The 5,322-nt window shown below is 47.4% G+C and overlaps 1 long non-coding RNA gene across 2 annotated transcripts; it reads left to right on the top strand.

The window, feature by feature from the left end:
* Positions 1 to 442: 442 nt before the first annotated feature.
* Positions 443 to 4,678, top strand: LOC128328710 (uncharacterized). 2 transcript variants are annotated; one of them, XR_008309364.1, is made up of 4 exons: positions 443 to 597; positions 1,424 to 1,550; positions 1,974 to 2,072; positions 4,092 to 4,678. It is a non-coding gene; the product is annotated as an uncharacterized LOC128328710 (long non-coding RNA). The 2 variants fall into 2 exon arrangements; XR_008309363.1 differs by lacking the exon at positions 443 to 597 and having other exon boundaries at positions 627 to 1,550.
* Positions 4,679 to 5,322: the final 644 nt, after the last annotated feature.

The raw sequence follows: 5,322 nt of genomic DNA, 5'->3' as shown, positions 1-5,322 counted from the left end.
TGGAGACGACCTGCGCTCTTATTGGCTGGCGGAGGGCGGGGTCGGAGGTCACAGCTGCTGTCGCTGCTCCGCGCCAAGGAGTCTCTCTCTCTCTCTCTCTCGCAGGCGGCGGTGGAGAAAAGAGAAAAGGGCGGGGCTGCAGTAGGGTCACGCCCATCTCGCGCAAAGGCGGAGGGAGGTGGTGGAGGTGGAAGGAGCACCTTGGAGAAGGGGGCCGGCGGAGGGAGGGAGGGAGGAAGAGAGAGAGAGAATCCTTGAGGGAGGGGCGTGGAGGGCGCGTGCCTTCCTCCAACCGTTGCGTTGCCCCAACTGTCACCCTGAGACCAGGGGAGGGGCTGTCAAGACTGGGAAGGCTAGAACTGGGTGGAGAAGGGGGCCCAGGCCAAGCAGGAAGGCGAAGGTGTGGGGAGGGGAGCGGAGGGGACGCGTGTTGAAGGCAAGAGTGGCTAGAGGTGGGGGGGGGGTGGCAACTTGCAAGCGCCGCCCCCCCTGCGAGAACTAGCTTGCCCCCCCCCCACACACACACACACTTTTCTCTGCGCCCCTCGATCCCCATCCCGGTGCCGCCAGACTCTTAAGGAGCCAACAGAAGAAGAAGTGAGAGAAGGTTCCCTTGGCTTGTGAGGGGAAACTCGTCCTATAACATAGGGGGGTGGAGGAGGCCACTCACCGGGCTAAGAAGTCGAGGGTTTTTACACACGCCTCCAATCTCGCCAAGACTATTTTTGAGCTGATCGAGACATTAATACTGTTCCAGCCGCTGGGCGACTGACCATTCCTGCTAATAATCGGGGGTGGTGGGTGGTGGTAAATTAGATTATACTTTCTCTCAATGGGACATGGGGATTAATGACTGGGGGAGGGCCAGTCTGTTTGCAGGCTGGATGCTGAGACTGCTCTGCCGTGGAGGTGTGTGGCAGAAGCTGGAAGCAGCACTGCTGTGGTGGTGGATTTGAGTTCTTCCAAGACAGGCAAAGGTGTTTGCACAGCCAAAAGAGCAGTGCCCTCCCTTGGGCACAGGATTGGCTTGCCTGAGAACTGCAGGGCGTAACAAGAACCGGAGTCTTCCTAGCCACTACCTCTGCTCCTACAACCACTACCCCGCAGCACCTGACCACATATATCATAGGGACATAGGAAGCTGCCATATACTGAGTCAGACCCTTGGTCCATCTAGCTCAATATTGTCTACTCAGACTGACTACAGTGGCTTCTCCAAGATTGTAGGCAGGGGCGTAGCAAGGTTGGAGTGGGCCCAGAGACAAGATTTTAAAATGCCCCCCCTTCACTGAAGCTCAGCTCATGAAGTAAAGAAATCTTAAATGAGGCTGAATAGTGGTAACAAAAAGCATAGTGAAATTTTTATAGATATATAAAACCTATGTGCCACAATAGAACATCATCCTAAATTATTTTTTTTAAGGTTTTGTAAACTGGACGATGCAAGTCATTTAATGGTACTAGAGAAAGGCATGCTGTTCTGGTAGCTCCAGGTCTTAACACTCACATCAATTTCGGAGGATGAATACAACTGAAGGAAGCCCAGGCAGGTGCGCAACTGGGGGAGTCAGTCATGTGACTTGCCTCTGGGGGGGCCCCCAAGGCAGTGGGCCCCCAGACAACTGTCTCCCCTTGCCCTATTATAGTTGCACCCCTGGTTGCAGGCAGGAATATCTCTCAGCCCTATCTTGGAGAAGCCAGGAAGGGAACTTGGAACCTAGATGCTTTTCCCAGAGCAGCTGCATCCCCTGAGGGGAATATTTTACAGGCTTGGACTGGCCCACAGGGCAACAGGGCATATTCCTGGTGTGCCCCACCCGCAAGGTGCCCTTGCACCCTGACGCCCACCCTTAATTACCCATTCTGCTCAAAACCCGGATCCCTCTCCTCATACATTCCACTGCCCTCTCAGTGCCCCCAGTCCAGCCCTGATATCTTACAGTGCTCACATTCTCCCATTCATTTGCAACCAGGGTGGACCCTGCTTAGTTAAGGGGACAAGTCATGCTTGCTACCACAAGTCCAGCTCTCCTCTCATCAGAGGCACTACCTTAGCAAGAAAGACTGCCAAGGTAGGCGAGGGATTGATGTTTGTCTCCCACTCCTCTCTGTGTATTTGTGTTTCCCTTTCCCTGAGAAAGAAAAAGAACAGATGACATGGTTTTGTCTACATTAAAGAAATACAACTATCACCCCTCCACTTTTTCCATTATGCTTTCCTCTTCCCTCACATTCCCCCACAGCTGGTGCTCACACCACAGCTTTCCCTTACTATCTTTAATAATATATTTGATCATATGAAGTTGCCTTATACTCAGTCAGATGATTGGTCCATCTGTACTAATACTGACTACACATGGACTGGCAGGGGCTCTCTGGGTTTCCAGTGGGGTCTTTTTCTAGCCCTATCTGGAGACACCAGAAATTGAACCTAGGACCTTCTGCATCAAAACATGTGCTCTGCCATTGAGCTACAGCACTTCCATCTCACTTTAAAAAAAAATTCAATGCATAAAATTGTTGTTTCAGTCACCACCTACATCACTGATTGCATCATTACCCACTCCTCCACATGGAATACTTCTGTTAGTCTGTCTATGCAGTACAGAATTGTGCTTTAAATCCTGCTGTCTCAAAAAGCAGGGTGGGGAAATGGAATGAGAACAGGAAAAACATGAGAATGCAGTGGATTGGCCTCAATGCAGTATGGCCTCAATAATAACTATCAGTACCTATTTGAAAGAAAAAGCTTGATGTCAAAAAGCCAGCTGAGGGGTTTTAGAGCTGGATAAATCTAGCTAAGGATTTGGTGCAATCTGAGGGTCTCAGATTACACTTCTGCAATGCAGGAGGGTCAGTTCATGAGGGGAGGGGAGACACAATGGTCACCTCAGGCAGTGGATTATTGGGGTGCCAGCAGGGCAGCAAGATGCCACTCAACACCACCATCAAAGCAACTCTTCTGGATTGATATGACCCTTGCAAGCTTTGCAGTGAGCACAAGGAGAAGAGAGAAGGCTTCCCTCCTCTCCACACGCTCTTTGCAAAACTGGAAAGACATGAGAACAGGCTGCTGGCAATTTCCCCTCCTCTTCACCCCTTCGCACCACTTCCAAAGTTTGCAACAAGGGCAAGTTTCAACAAGAGCTGGTTCCCACTAGGGCCATAGTGCAAGGCAGTATTTGGCACGTCACTTCAGGCCAATACCTTGGGCCACTGTCTGTAGGTACTACAAAGATATCACAGGTCTTCAGTGTCTCTCTCTCTCTCTCTCTCTCTCTCTCTCTCTCTCTCTCTCTCTCTCTCTCTCTCCAATGTAATGTCATCAGTGCCTAAGAGATGGCAATGATGCAGCCCAGAATGGAAAAAACATCTGAGGTGCTGTATGAAAACTATACTCTCACCTTTAATGGGGGGGGGGGCAGTGGCTCTAAGCATTTATAAAAAGTCCTTCAGACAATCTATATTTAACTCTGTAGTTTTAGCCCATTGGCAGATGCATGCAAGGGAAGCCTTTAAAAAAAAATTGTCCCAGAAATCTGAGGAGAGAATAGTCTGAGAAGGAGGGGGTGGTGGTGATGGTGGTTGAGCTCTGAGGTAGAAATGTTTTCAATCATTTCTCTTATGAGAGGAATGAGATAATAGTATTGAGAGAGGGACTGGGAAGAGAGAAATTAATAGCCCACTATTGTACAGCACCTCAACAAGTAGCCTTGGGGACTGACAAGCTAGAGATTTGTAGATAGTGGCAATCTGAGACCTCCATGTGCCTGAGGCAGGGGGCCAAATGACACCCACTGCATACATCATCCTCCCCCCCTTTCCCTTTTTTTTAAAAGGGGGAGGAGGGCATCTTGCTGCCGCCCCAGTAATCTGCTGTCTGAGGCAACTATCTCACTTTGCCTCATGGAAGGGCCGTCCCTACCTGCAGATGCATTCAGTCAAAGACTATATTAGTCACAGGTCTGAGTCTGAGAACTATTGCCCATTGCTCTCAACTCAGAGAATTAGTTCAACCGGTAGGTACTTTAACAGATTCTTGCTGTTAATCATATTGACCTTCCCATATATTGTCTATGTTATCCCATCAGTATGAATCCCTGCAAGGAAAGATTGCATCTCTGAGGAGGAGAGGGGACAGTTTGATGAGACATCGAGAAGGAGATTTCTGTGTGAGGAAGAAACCAATGTCTTTTAAGAACCTTCAGCAGTAGCAGCTCTGCAATGTTCAGTCACTCAACTAGCCAGGACCAAAAAGGATGAGAGTCTGAAAAGCCAAGACTACCTGAAGCAATCCCTGGTCTGATAATCTGAAAGAGTTTGAGAACCTAATTTTGCCTCAGCTGGCAGAAATCTTGCTACTTCCAGCTACAGTTGACCATTCTTTTCACCACTGAATAGAATTTTGTGTTCTGAAAAAAGTTCTTTTTGCCTGATCATATGAATGAACTAATGAGCATATCAACTGAAGGGTCAGAAGTACCGGATACAGGAGAGGCTACTGAAGATGGAGCATGCTGCATTCAACATGTTCATTAACCGAATCGTGCAAAGTTACAACAAAACCCCCAGAACAATGTAGATGTGATGCTTCATAGAAGCTTAAGTAGTAAACTTTAATGTCTTTGAAGATAGTTAAAGAAAAGATATTAAAACATATGTTAAATCTAATTTAAAATAGTCATGAAATGGTCCCCCCACACACATTTTGTTGTTTGTTTTACAGCACAAAGTTTGTTTTACAGTTGTTTGTTTTATAGCCCATCTTCACCTTTAGAGTCTCACCCTTGATTACCTTTCCTCTGAAAAAGTAAACACTGCCACCCCTGTTTTAACTCATTGGGGAAGTGTTGGCAAAAGGATATAATGATTATTTAGCCCTAAGAAGGGCCCTCAAGGTGGCTTATAAATGCAATTAAATAAAATGAATTTAAAACTCAAAATATATATACACACACACACTTAGTAAGACCAAAGTGAGAGGCTAAGGGTGGGAAAGACTAGAGCAGGTGGGTATGGGTGAGAAGATGCTCCAATAAAAAGGTAAGCATGAGATAATATAGAATGGAACCCTACAGGAAGCAGCCCCCAGTATGTCCAATGAGAATATTCTGAGGAGCAGTGTTATCTCTAATTTTTTTCATCTGTGTGCGGAATGAGTTTTTAATTGGGTGGCTGTATCAAGGCAGTGTGCACGCATGTGAATTCAGAGTGGGGCTTTCTTGATTCAATCTGAGAGTGATCTAAAATTGACTGAGCAAATTGACATGAAAAATGTGTGAGCGTACACACACACACGCCTTACAGGGTAGGGATGTGTGA

This window comes from Hemicordylus capensis, chromosome 6, assembly GCF_027244095.1.
Source record: "Hemicordylus capensis ecotype Gifberg chromosome 6, rHemCap1.1.pri, whole genome shotgun sequence".
Taxonomy (NCBI): domain Eukaryota; kingdom Metazoa; phylum Chordata; class Lepidosauria; order Squamata; family Cordylidae; genus Hemicordylus; species Hemicordylus capensis.
This window is presented reverse-complemented; position numbering and strand designations above follow the sequence as displayed.